The sequence below is a fragment of the Rutidosis leptorrhynchoides genome, chromosome 3 (genome assembly GCF_046630445.1).
Source record: "Rutidosis leptorrhynchoides isolate AG116_Rl617_1_P2 chromosome 3, CSIRO_AGI_Rlap_v1, whole genome shotgun sequence".
In the NCBI taxonomy this organism is placed as follows: Eukaryota; Viridiplantae; Streptophyta; class Magnoliopsida; order Asterales; family Asteraceae; genus Rutidosis; species Rutidosis leptorrhynchoides.
In genome coordinates, this window is record NC_092335.1 from 183,582,886 (window position 1) to 183,597,910 (window position 15,025).

Consider the following 15,025-nt stretch of genomic DNA (forward strand, 5'->3'; position numbering starts at 1 on the left):
AACATCATAATCCAACGGCTAGAACCGATAGCGCCCAAAACGACTATGAAAATGCAAAACCCAAGGTGTACGAAATCAACCATCGTCACACTCGTAACAACATGTGAGCGAAACACGGCTATCGCATCACTAATCACACAACATGGTCCTCACGACCCCACTACCGGCGTATAAAACAACCAATAGATCAAACCACATAGTCCTCATGACCCCACCATCGGTGTATAAAACAACCGATAGATCACAACTCAACATGGCCGAAACAACCCGAGCCAAAACACATATGGAGGATGGTCGAAACAACCCGAACCTTAGTGAATTCGCACAACCCGAAATCCACCAACCCAATCCATATATCTCACAACAGAATGACCGCACAACCCGAGTCATCGTGAATACGCGCAAACCGATATTCACTACCACTGCTACATAGTGTAACTGAGGATGGCCGTACAACTCGAGCCTTAGTGAATCCGAACTACCCGACATTCACTACCTCAAACTATGAGCCCAACCAACAGGGACAATCGTACTACCCGAAATATTGTGAATACGAACAACCCGATATTCACGTCCCACAACACAACTCTCTTGATGAAGTCAGCGAACCCCAAAGGTCATGCTCCACCAATCTCAATACCGGATGAAGTCAGCGGACCCGAAGATCATGCTTCACCGATCTCAACACCACGCTCATGACGAAGTCAGCGGACCCTAAAGATCATGCTCCATCAATCACGTACTCCCATGATGAAGTCAGCGGACCCTAAAGATCATGCTCCATCAATCAACCATACCATAATGAAGTCAGCGGACCCGAAGATCATGCTTCATTAATCGTCAATCCCATGATGAAGTCAGCGGACTCCGAAAGTCATGCTTCATCAATCACATACCATAATCGAGCAAGAACCACCTATATCAAGCATAGGTACCGAACAAGAATTCTCCAAAAGAGAACCCGACACACACCTTCCTTAACCGAAGGATTTCACCTTGCTCACCAAACACGTCCATTATCTCTCAACGAGATTTACCACCTTACCACCTCGGTGGTAATTCCAATCCAAACCATAAGTACAATTTATCCGAAATCGTACCCTACCACAAATCGACCAAAACTAGGTCTCGACAAAAATTTCCGGATCTACCAAAAGCATCATCCGAAATATCACACTAAAACTTCCTCGTGCGGGAGTGCGACTCCCCCACTTGGAACCACGTTCCTATCTCACAACTCGTACAACCGTACAATGCTACCAAAGGTAGACTTTACCGACGATTGGGTACACACGACCCATCACTACACCTTGCTCCAACCTTGAGCATACAAAGGATTTCAATCAATCCTTAAACACTTCGAACGAAAAGTGTAGCACGATTACACAAACCATACCCTCGCAATTATCCAATTGCTTTAGTTTGTCAAGTTTCACTTAGTCACTCATGTACCTAAGGGTTTCTCCCGGGACCCTAAGTACAATGTAACCACAACACAATCGGAGTCGACACCACGCTAGTAGGTATAAAAGAGGCACCTAATGTCGCGTCATAAAGACTCCATTACCAACATACGTCAAGATTTTAAACACTCGATCTCAAAGGTTCCAATCACCCGACGAACCCCATGGTTCATCACTTCAACACAGAAGCGAACACGCGCTTAACAATCGAACACCAAATCCATTTCCGTGGCTTGGTAGTAACATTTCCCAAATACTAAGGAATGCTTGGTTGCACCAAGTTTTACGCCCTTCGTCCCAAAAATCAAACATCGTCACAGGGTACTTCCATTAGGAACGTCACCCTTAACAATAACATGCACAACACAATGCATCTAACAAATCCGAACCTAAACGCCACATAAATAAATATTCAAAAGACATATTTATTAAAACGAAACGTACCTCAACGTCTCCTTGCGGCATTCGCCGCCGCCAACTCGGGACAATCCGGCTTGCGATGTCCCTCTTTATGACAATAGTAGCACATTCCGTCATCACTTCTCGGCATTGTGCATTCCCACAACTTGTGACCCCTAACGTCACAATTGAAACACCTAGGCGCACGAGAATCCACCGCGCCCTTTACCACATTACTCGTACTCGCACTCGGACCCTTAGTCCTCTTACTCGGAGCACCATAAGAAATAACCCTTCTCTCACTTGAAGGTTCGGCCTTTTTCGATCGCGTATAAGACTCAAAACCTCTAGCCACCGCAAATAACTCCGCAAACGACTTCACGTAACCCCGGCTAATTTTGCTTTTCAAGTCATCGCTCAAAGTTCGATAGAAATCCTCCATCAACAAACGATCGTTCCCCAAATATTCCGGGCAAAAACGAGCCTTCGACATAAAAGTCGTCTTTAAAGTATTCAAGTCCATAGAACCCTGTTACAAATTTCGCAACTCACAACGCAATTCTAATAAATCGGCTGAAGTTCGGAACTCCTCGAAGAATTCCTCCTTAAATTCGTCCCATGATAATGCCATAAACGTCTCACCACCGACAAGATCAATCTTGCCATCCAACCAATCCTTCGCCCTACCTCGCAACAAACTAGTAGCGAGTCTCGTCTTTTTCTCGGGTGGGCATTCCATAGTACGAAAACACCCTTCGACATCCGAAACCTAAGTCGTACTCACCAAAGGATCCGGTTTCTCATCATACATAGGGGGTTTAGTCCTCATGAAGCTCTTAAGACAACGCTCCATTTCACCCCTATTTTGGAATTCGGAATACTTCCCATCCATTTCTTCTCGAAACGCCCTCATTTGCTCCGCAACGGCGGCCGTAACTCTAGCGTTAAATTCCGTGTCGTTCGTCTCGGTCTCGTTTCGCGTCGTCATTCTAAAGAATGCAAAACGATTAGTCCACGCACGTATAAAACGACACGCACAACACCCTCCCATCTTGCTAAACACTCGTCGTACATCACTTGTTAGACACGATTTGCACCCGTAATAAGGTCTGCAAGTTCTTATTACGCACGCACGCCGCATCGACTCGTTAGTACAACGACCGCCTCGCTCGATGCTATAAACAAACACAAACAAAATTCTACGCGATAGAAGCACACGCGAGAATTACACCACAACACAAATAATATATTAATAATATCCGCATTACTAATATAAACGTTAGTCGACCTATAAACAAGGCACTAACTAAACCCGTTCCTGACCCGTAATCCTACAAGTCCCGCAACAAATTACGAGCACACAAAAGTCTAAGTCTAGGCACCTATCTCAAGTCACCTAAATCCCTTAGACCATGCTCTGATACCACTTGTAACAACCCAAACCAACCCGCGATTTAACCGTGTAAATTTACAAAATAAAAAAAAATTTGCTGAACTGCCACCTGGTGCGGCGCGCCATATAGGCCGCGCGGCGCGCCAAACCTGACTGTCCGGAAAGTCTTTAAATGCGAAAATGTTTGACTTGTTCCCGACGTATTTAGACAAAACGCTTTTAACCGCATGTTCAATATATAAAAACTAGCGCGTTCCATTAATAAAATTTAGTTTACGAAGCGGGGCCCACATTGAACCAAATTACCCTTTAAGTACCAAAATACAATTTTCGACCATACGACTTCTAATACAAAACAAAGCCGAGCATGGCGATTGGGGATACGCTACCCAATCCTAATAAATCCAAAAGCAAGCCTTCTACGCAAACTATGCAAGTCCTCTAATCCTCGCGCTTACCCGAGCCACCATCCACATGCAATCTATAAAAAGTGTCAACAACGAGAGGGTAAGCTAACGCTTAGTGAATGATAATATACTACATACATATATATGTATAAAATGAATACGCCACACAAAACAAATACCGCATACCGAAGCATCCAAGTATAAAGCATCTACACTAAGCATACCGTACGATCTAAGCAACGAGCTAAAGATACAACACAAAAGATAGTCCACCAACGAAAAAGTAAACATCGCCAAATAGCTACACCCGGAGGGTTAGCTACAACACAACAACACATTAATATAATACAATAATAATAATACACAAGGTTAACCCCTTAACCTCAATCACACGAACATTGGCCGAACAACCCGAGCCTTGTGAATTCGCACAACCCGAAATTCACTTCACAACCATAAGATGACCGAACAACCCGAGTCATCGTGAATCCGCACTACCCGAGATCCACTACCTCAATAAGGTGACCGAACAACCCGAGTCACCATGAATCCGCACTACCCGAGATTCATTTCTCATTACTAAAGCCCACGGTCACGGGATTATAAAATCCACCACATCGGGGTCATCCACAACACAACCATATCAACCCTTCGCCATTAGGGTTATAACAACCAAATCACAACCATGTGTGATAATGTGCACACAAAATGTGCACCTCGCCAAAGATGGTCAACCAAAATGCACAACCGTGCCAATTGGACTTATACACAAGTCCATCAAGTCCACCTATATGTGAAGTGAGCTCTATAACCGAGAATCACTTCACCCGACCCGCACCCATCCTACACATACATATGCACATAGGATATTATCACTCACCTTGAAGTCTTGAAGAATGCTTCCAAGTAATCCGCAACTCGCCAATGGAAAGTACCTATTCCATTATCACAATTACAACAATACACTTAGAGTGGATTTACAAATCAACCCAATTCGTCACTTAGTGCAATTTCGACCCAAATGCACTTCCAAGCACAAACCGTGCCCAAAACTAACCAATAATCACTAACACAAGTGAGAATGGTCCTAATACGCCAATTAAACCCGAACTCAAGTGTTAAACACGTGTCATACCCATTTTGACACTTAAACCCTAATTTTGACCCAAAGTCACAATTAGTCAACCAATTAACCTTAAATGGGTTTCAATACTTCCTTAATCACTAACTTAAGTGATTAAACTCAATTTCAAGTCCTAAACATGGCCAATTAGTTCACCAACCCAAAATCCACCAACAATTAACAATAAACCCAATTACTAGCATCACTAAACCTATTTCATCATCTAAAAGGGTTTTTCATCAAACTAGCTCAAAACCCTAACTTGAATAACAAATCCAATAAATGAAATTCGGAGTTTGAGCTTACCAATACTGCCACAACGTAGCTAGGAACGAAAGGAACAACTTTAGAACTCGAGCTTTTGATCAATTCGGCCTCCTTCTTCACCAAAACCCTAAATCTCTCTCTAGAATCTCTCTCTCTCTCTCTAGATAGTTGGGAGTGATGAATGGATGTGAAAATGATCCAAAACTGATCCTGTAACGACCCGCACTTTTCCAATCGTTCTATACTTATGAGATTAATATTTACATAAATTAAACCTTACCAACATGATAAGCAATCCAAATTGTTGAGACTTATGTTTTTGAAAAGAGTTTTACACAACGTTTGACCGTCTAGTTTGACCGATGATATCACGAACTATATAACATATGATAATTATACGTTTGTGTATATATATGTATATATACATATTTAACATGATCTAAGAATGTTTTAATATCTCATTTTGTATTAATAACAATAAGTTAGATGTATATTTTGAAACTACTAACTTAAGTTTTCAAAACGATAACCATACGCAATGTTATTTGACTTAAATACTTATGACCTATAATGTTTATACATATATCGTATAAGTAATGAATTTAATCACTTTTAAGAACTTAAATACATAAAACCATATAAGTGTATTCACAAAAGATAGCTATATTTGAATCCTCATTCCATTTTTCACAAAATTTCTATACGTATATCTAGAGTATATGTACTCGTATCATACGCAACTTCTAGATGTATTTACTATTGGTATATACCAATAAAAATCTGCTCCTTAGCAGCCTTAAATGATTAAGAAATATGTGGAACCAACCATTTGTCAAGTAGCATGAATTATTTAGCAAGAAAACAAAGTTAGGTATCTTTTTTTTCCTTTATAACCTAAAAACGTTTTTATGCATGCACACCATTTCTTCACCCCATTTTCTCATACTTACACTTCCATTTCTCTCTCAAAATACTCTTAACTTCATACTTGATCATCTCCAAGCATTTTCTCCATCATTTAGCTTCAAAAACAACACTTAAATCTCATAAGAAAACCTTACAAAAACACTTCAAGAAATCCTTCCAAGAACACAAACTTACTTCCAATCTTTCATCCAATTCCATCACCCTTTTGGTTCTAGGTTCTTACTCCTCTTTTACAGAAACCTTGTCCAAGGAACTTGAGGTAGTATCTATGTTCATAACCTTATTCGATTCATATATATATAGCTATCATATTTTGTGGTATACAATTTTAACAACAAGAACATAGTTTGAATGTTTTCAAACTTGTTTGCAAACTAAATAGATCCTTCTAACTTAACTTTTAAAATACTTCAAGACCTGTAATATAACTTAAATATATGCTAATTTAACAAGGTATAACTTGGTTTTTCAAAGAACACCTTAAAAACTGTTTTTACGACGTCGGAGTGTAACCGGGGGCTGTTTTGGGTTGGATAATTAAAAACCATCTTAAACTTTGAATTGAAGGTTTATGTTCTGGAAAAATGATTTTTACTATGAATATGGTAACACATAAAAATTTCATGAATTAATTCAAAGTATAAGTATTTTTAGAAAAATAATCATTTAAGGTTGCCTACATAAAGGAAAAGGTTTAACTTCATAAGTTTCACTAAAGTTTCACCTATGCCGTGTGATTTTGAATACAAACTAAGGTATTTACAGTTCATAGTCTTAAAGAGGGACTCGATCCAAGGAGATGGCAAGTTGAATCAACGAAAACGGAGTTGTAACGAAGAAACTATGACCGAAACAAAATTGGCTATCCAAGACTAGTTTAACTTCGGGATTAATTGGAGAAAATTAAAATAAATCACATCTTTTTAAGATAACATGATATTTTATATATATGTACTCATAATTCAATTTTATATGGTTCAGGATCACCCGTAAACAACACGAGAAGATTAATCATAAGATCCCATGTTTGTACGCAACACGTCATTTGACAACACCGGTACTTTATGTACGCAACACGTCATTTGACAACACCGGTACCGTGGGTCAAGATTAATCTCGACCAATACATATACGTTGGGGGTTTTATTTATTTCGTTGGGGGTTTATTAAACATCTAAATATGAACCATTAAAATTGAATTACTAACAACGAACTGCTAACTACGGACTAAGGAATTATAAAAAGTATTAAAAGTATAACAAGAATATATATGTGACGTTGTTTAAAAAGAAAAGGTATTGATGTATTATATATGGATAGGTTCGTGATATCAACCGGGAGACCAAGTCAAAATATATATATCTTCAAGACGAAAGTGAGTATATAGTCCCACTTTTAAACTCTAAATATTTCGGGATGAGAATACATGTATTTTATGTTTTACGTTATGGACACAAGTAACTGAAAAATATATTCTACGTTGAGTTGTACCACTGGCATACTTCCCTGTAGCTTGGTAACTAATATTTACAGCGGTATTGTAAACGCGAATCCTGTTGATAGATCTATCGGGCCTGACAACCCCAACCGGACTGGATGACTAGTATTCAACGGTTGCACAGTACTTCGTTTCGTGACTACACTTGGTACGGTGTAGTAAGATTTCATAATAAAGGGAATATGCGACGTGATTAAATGTTAAGTATGGTTACCAAGTGCTCAACCACTTAGAATATTTTTATTAAACTGTTTATATATGAAATCTTGTGGTCTATATATATATTGCTGCCGGCACTAAACCTATATCTCACCAACTTTATGTTGACGTTTTAAACATGTTTATTCTCAGGTGATAATTAGAAGTTTCCGCTGCATTATGTTGAATTTGAGCAGGATCTTGCGTACGCATATTTGTGTCAAAAATAAAACTGCATACCCAAGGATTTGTGTTGTAAAATATGCTCGAAATCGTGTTGTTATCATTATATGTAAAGTTTGTAAGTCGAAGATTATCGCTAAACGATAATCATCTTTTTATTGTCTAAAGCTTGTAACAAAAATAATGGTTATGGTTTGTAATGTATAATATATGCAGTTTCTCTTTTAAAAATGTCGCATATAGAGGTCAATACCTCGCAATGAAATCATACGTTATCTAACACGTTCTTATGGTTAAGGACGGGTTATGACATGTGGTATCAGAGCGGTGGTCTTAGCGAACCAGGTTTGCATTAGTGTGTCTAACTGATAAGTCGGTAGGATACATTAGTAAGTCTGGACTTTGACCGGGTCTGATTTCAAAAACCATTGCTTATCACTGTTGGTTAAAATTTATATGTAAATATTATGTAGTACTAATGAGTTAGTTGTGGTGTGATAGATGTCGGGCTCAAAACTTATTATCACATTCAGCGACTCCGAATCAGAATCTTCAGATGGTGTTCCAGTCATTAACCTATCCGATGACGAAAATAATATTTTTGGGGAAGACTCACAAATTCCGGATGAACCGACTATAGAGAACCCGGAAAGTGAACCCGAGGAGGAAAGTGAACCCGAGGAGGAAAGTGAACCCGAAGAGGAAAGTGAACCCGAGGAGGAAAGTGAACCCGAGGAAGAAATACAGGAAATTACAAAAGACGAGTTCGAACTAGGAAAGAAACGAAAGGCTAATGAATTAGAAAATTCAAATCCCGAGTTTAGTAAGGATGATGTGGCACCAACTCCACTAGACACTACCACCCCTATTCCCGCTATTCCTATTCGTGCTGTCCCAGCATCCAGTTCTTCAGCCCCACAGCCAAAATATAGGCAGACAGCTAGGATAAGCGTTAGGCCATTCCTTGAACCTAAACGTCCTAGAAAATAGACCAAACGATGCGCTGCCGTATTAAACCATGGGATCATATAATGTTTTGTATTATATTATTAGTGTGGTTTGCTTAATGTTCGATGTAAGATAAGCATATGTAAAATAGTGAAGTGTGAAATGCAATAATTTTCCATGGTTAAGTATTATTTAGATGGTAGTAATTGATTCTGTACTAAGCTATTAAGTATGGACATTAACGGGTAGGTACTACCCTAGATATAATTATAAAACGCTAATAAGAAGAAAAGGCTTTTATAATAATACCTGGTTCATATTATTAATAAGCTATAATGTACTGTAAATATACACTACATCTATAATATTCCATGTGAATAATTATTTTCTTTTCATTCTTATAGAAGAATATGGCGCGATTGAACCGAATGACGGAACAAGAAATCCAGGAACTCATCAATCAACGAGTGAACGACAGAATGTTATGGGTCGAGGCTGCAAGAGGTGCTGCAGTTAACCCAAATCCTCGTGTGGGGTGCACTTACAAAACTTTTCAAGCTTGCAAGCCCTCATCATTCAGTGGAACAGAAGGACCAATCGGTTTAACCCGGTGGATAGAAAAGATGGAGACTGTGTTTAAAATCAGTGGTTGTGTTGAAAAGGACATGACCAAGTATGCATCGTGCACTTTACAAGATAGTGCACTCACGTGGTGGAAAAATTATGTGAAGGCTGTAGGAGGAGATGTAGCTTATGATACTCCGTGGGAAGAATTCAAAACAATGTTAATCAACGAATATTGTCCAAGGAACGAGGTTAGGAAGTTGGAAGATGAGTTACGAAGTCTGAAGGTTATTGGTACTGAAATCACCAACTACAATCAGCGATTCATGGAATTAGTTTTGCTATGTCCTGAATTGGTTCCAACCGAAGAACGGAAGATTGAAATGTACAAAGATGGTTTGCCCAAAAAGGTCAAGGCAAATGTTACAGCATCGAAACCTAAGACAATTCATGAAGCTATAACCATGGCAAACGAGCTAATGGATCAGGTCATTTTGGATAAGAAAGCATTCAATACTGATGTGAAGGTATCAGGTAACAAGAGAAAGTGGAATGGAAGCTATGATCGAGGTAATCAACAACAAACTTTTAAGAAACAAGAAACCCCGAAAGGTGCGGGTAGTGGTTCAGGTTTTGGTTACAAAGGACAAAGTCCTTTATGCAAACGATGTCACAAACATCACTTTGGTTACTGTAGTGTGGTATGCAACAAATGTAATCGACAGGGTCATCTTGCTGAAGATTGTAGGGCTCTCGTTACGAATACAAATGGTGCCAAGACTCCTGCCACCAACGCAAATAGAACTGCTTTGGCTACCATTACTTGTTTTGGGTGTGGAAAACAAGGCCACTATAAGAGCCAGTGCCCGAATCCAGAGAAGAATATCGGACCTGCACGTGGAAGAGCATTTGTTATTAATGCTAAAGAGGCATGTGAAGACCCGGAGCTTGTTACGGGTACGTTTACCATTAATAACTTATCCGCATCTATTATATTTGATACTGGTGCTGATAGAAGTTACGTGTGTAGAGACTTTCACGCTAAATTGAATTGTTCATCATTACCTCTCGATGCTAAGTACATGATTGAGTTAGCTAATGGTAAACTAATTAAAGCCGATAAAATTTGCCGTGATTGTAAAATAAATTTAGCCGGAGAAACGTTTAAAATTGACTTAATACCCGTAGAATTAGGAAGTTTTGATGTAATAGTCGGCATGGACTGGATGTCCAAAGTAGGAGCTGAAGTTGTGTGTGCCAAGAAGGCAATTCGCATTCCTTGTAAGGATAGAATGCCAGTGATGATTTATGGAGAGAAGGGTAACTCAAAGCTAAAACTCATTAGTTATTTGAAAGCTCAAAAGTGCTTGAAGAAAGGGTGCTATGCTATCTTAGCACATGTTAATAAAGTCGAAAAGAAAGAAAAAGAGAAGTGCATCAACGACGTGCCTGTGGCAAGAGATTTTCCTGAAGTTTTTCCGGAAGAGTTGCCGGGATTACCTCCATTTAGATCTGTAGAATTTCAAATAGATTTAGTACCAGGAGCTGCACCAGTGGCTCGTGCTCCATATAGACTTGCACCGTCCGAGTTAAAAGAACTTCAGAGTCAGTTAAAAGAATTACTGGATCATGGATTCATACGACCAAGTACTTCACCGTGGGGAGCTCCGATTCTATTTGTTAAAAAGAAAGATGGATCTTTTAGGATGTGTATAGATTATCGTGAATTAAATAAGTTAACTATCAAGAATCGGTATCCACTACCGAGAATTGACGACTTATTTGATCAACTCCAAGGATCATGTGTGTACTCAAAAATTGACTTAAGGTCGGGCTATCATCAATTACGTGTCAAAGAAGAAGATATACCGAAAACTGCTTTTCGGACACGTTATGGTCATTACGAATTTTTGGTTATGCCGTTTGGATTGACGAATGCGCCAGCTGTATTCATGGACCTCATGAATCGAGTTTGTAGTCCGTATTTAGATAAGTTTGTTATCGTTTTCATTGATGATATTCTTATCTATTCCAAGAGTGAGCAAGAGCATGAAGAGCATTTAAGGTTGATATTAGAGTTGTTGAGAAAAGAACAACTATATGCTAAATTTTCTAAGTGTGCTTTTTGGTTGAAAGAAGTTCAATTTCTTGGCCACGTTGTTAGTAGCAAAGGAATTCAGGTTGATCCAGCAAAAACTGAAGCCATTGAAAAATGGGAGACTCCTAAGACACCAACGCAGATACGTCAATTTTTGGGTTTAGCCGGTTATTATAGAAGGTTTATTCAAGATTTTTCCCGAATAGCTAAGCCGTTGACAGCGTTAACGCAAAAAGGGAAGAAATATGAATGGACTTCTGAGCAGGAGAGTGCATTTCAATTACTAAAGAAGAAGTTAACTACGGCGCCTATTTTATCGTTACCAGAAAGGAACGATGATTTTGAAATATATTGTGACGCTTCGCGACAAGGTTTTGGTTGCGTTCTTATGCAACGAAAGAAAGTTATTGCATACGCATCCCGACAATTGAAGATTCACGAGCGGAATTATACGACGCATGATCTAGAACTGGGAGCAGTCGTGTTTGCATTGAAGATATGGAGACACTACTTGTATGGGGTTAAATGCACTGTGTTTACTGATCATAAAAGCCTTCAACATATTTTTGATCAGAAACAGCTGAACATGAGACAACGTAGGTGGGTCGAGTTAATAAACGACTATGATTGTGAAATTCGTTATCATCCCGGGAAAGCAAATGTGGTGGCTGACGCACTAAGCAGAAAGGAACGAGAACCAATTCGAGTACGAGCGATGAACATAAAAATTCGCATGAATCTCAACTCACAAATCAAAGAAGTTCAACGAGAAGCACTTACTAAAGAAAATATAGGAAATGAAATAATGAAGAAGTATGAGAAGCAACTCGTTATACGGGAAGATGGAATTCGATATTTTGCAAACCGTATTTGGGTACCGAAGTTGGGTGGATTAAGGAAGTTGATATTGAACGAGGCACATAAGACAAGATACTCGATACATCCTGGAGTTGGAAAGATGTATCAAGATCTTAAGACACATTATTGGTGGCCTAACTTAAAGATAGACGTTGCAACATATGTTAGGGAGTGTTTAACTTGTTCCAAGGTCAAGGCAGAACACCAGAAACCATCAGGGTTACTTCAACAACCAGAAATCCCAGAATGGAAATGGGATGGTATTACCATGGATTTCATCACGAAGTTACCAAAGACTGCCTGGGGATACGACACCATTTGGGTGATTGTTGATCGTCTTACCAAATCTGCCCATTTCTTGCCTATAAAGGAAACGGATAGAATGGAGAAACTATTACGATTGTATATAAAGGAAATTGTTTCAAGTCATGGAATACCTATTTCCATTATATCCGATCGTGATAGTAGATTTACCTCAAAGTTCTGGCAATCACTGCAGGAGGCACTAGGAACTCGTTTAGATATGAGTACCGCATATCATCCGCAAACCGACGGGCAGAGTGAAAGAACGATTCAGACTCTTGAAGACATGCTCAGGGCATGTGTGATCGATTTTGGAAACGGATGGGATAAGTATCTACCGTTAGCAGAATTTTCGTATAATAATAGTTATCATGCAAGCATTAAAGCTGCACCATTCGAAGCATTGTATGGAAGGAAGTGTAGATCTCCTATCTGTTGGAATGAAGTAGGAGATCGACAATTAACTGGTCCCGAGATCATACACGAAACGACTGAGAAGATAGTACAAATCAAGGAGAGATTGAAAACAGCCCGAAGTCGCCAAAAGAGCTACGCCGATGTTCGAAGGAAACCATTAGAGTTTCAGATCGGTGACATGGTTATGTTAAAGGTGTCACCTTGGAAAGGTGTAATACGTTTTGGAAAAAGGGGTAAACTAAACCCAAGGTATGTAGGCCCGTTCAAGATCATCGAACGCATTGGACCGGTAGCTTATCGACTCGAGTTACCGCAACAACTTGCCGGAGTACATAATACCTTTCACGTCTCAAACCTTAAGAAGTGTCTTGCAAAGGAAGACCTCACCATTCCTCTTGAAGAAATCCATGTCGACGAGAAACTACAATTCATCGAAGAACCAATCGAAATCATGGATCGTGAAGTTAAACGGCTCAAGCAGAGCAACATACCGATCGTTAAGGTTCGTTGGAATGCTCGAAGGGGTCCCGAGTTTACTTGGGAACGAGAGGATCAAATGAAACAAAATTATCCACACTTGTTTCTCGATGACGCAAAATAGGTACAATTTTAAAATTTCGGGACGAAATTTATTTAACGGGTAGGTACTGTAACGACCCGCACTTTTCCGATCGTTCTATACTTATGAGATTAATATTTACATAAATTAAACCTTACCAACATGATAAGCAATCCAAATTGTTGAGACTTATGTTTTTGAAAAGAGTTTTACACAACGTTTGACCGTCTAGTTTGACCGATGATATCACGAACTATATAACATATGATAATTATACGTTTGTGTATATATATGTATATATACATATTTAACATGATCTAAGAATGTTTTAATATCTCATTTTGTATTAATAACAATAAGTTAGATGTATATTTTGAAACTACTAACTTAAGTTTTCAAAACGATAACCATACGCAATGTTATTTGACTTAAATACTTATGACCTATAATGTTTATACATATATCGTATAAGTAATGAATTTAATCACTTTTAAGAACTTAAATACATAAAACCATATAAGTGTATTCACAAAAGATAGCTATATTTGAATCCTCATTCCATTTTTCACAAAATTTCTATACGTATATCTAGAGTATATGTACTCGTATCATACGCAACTTCTAGATGTATTTACTATTGGTATATACCAATAAAAATCTGCTCCTTAGCAGCCTTAAATGATTAAGAAACATGTGGAACCAACCATTTGTCAAGTAGCATGAATTATTTAGCAAGAAAACAAAGTTAGGTATCTTTTTTTTCCTTTATAACCTAAAAACGTTTTTATGCATGCACACCATTTCTTCACCCCATTTTCTCATACTTACACTTCCATTTCTCTCTCAAAATACTCTTAACTTCATACTTGATCATCTCCAAGCATTTTCTCCATCATTTAGCTTCAAAAACAACACTTAAATCTCATAAGAAAACCTTACAAAAACACTTCAAGAAATCCTTCCAAGAACACAAACTTACTTCCAATCTTTCATCCAATTCCATCACCCTTTTGGTTCTAGGTTCTTACTCCTCTTTTACAGAAACCTTGTCCAAGGAACTTGAGGTAGTATCTATGTTCATAACCTTATTCGATTCATATATATATAGCTATCATATTTTGTGGTATACAATTTTAACAACAAGAACATAGTTTGAATGTTTTCAAACTTGTTTGCAAACTAAATAGATCCTTCTAACTTAACTTTTAAAATACTTCAAGACCTGTAATATAACTTAAATATATGCTAATTTAACAAGGTATAACTTGGTTTTTCAAAGAACACCTTAAAAACTGTTTTTACGACGTCGGAGTGTAACCGGGGGCTGTTTTGGGTTGGATAATTAAAAACCATCTTAAACTTTGAATTGAAGGTTTATGTTCTGGAAAAATGATTTTTACTATGAATATGGTAACACATA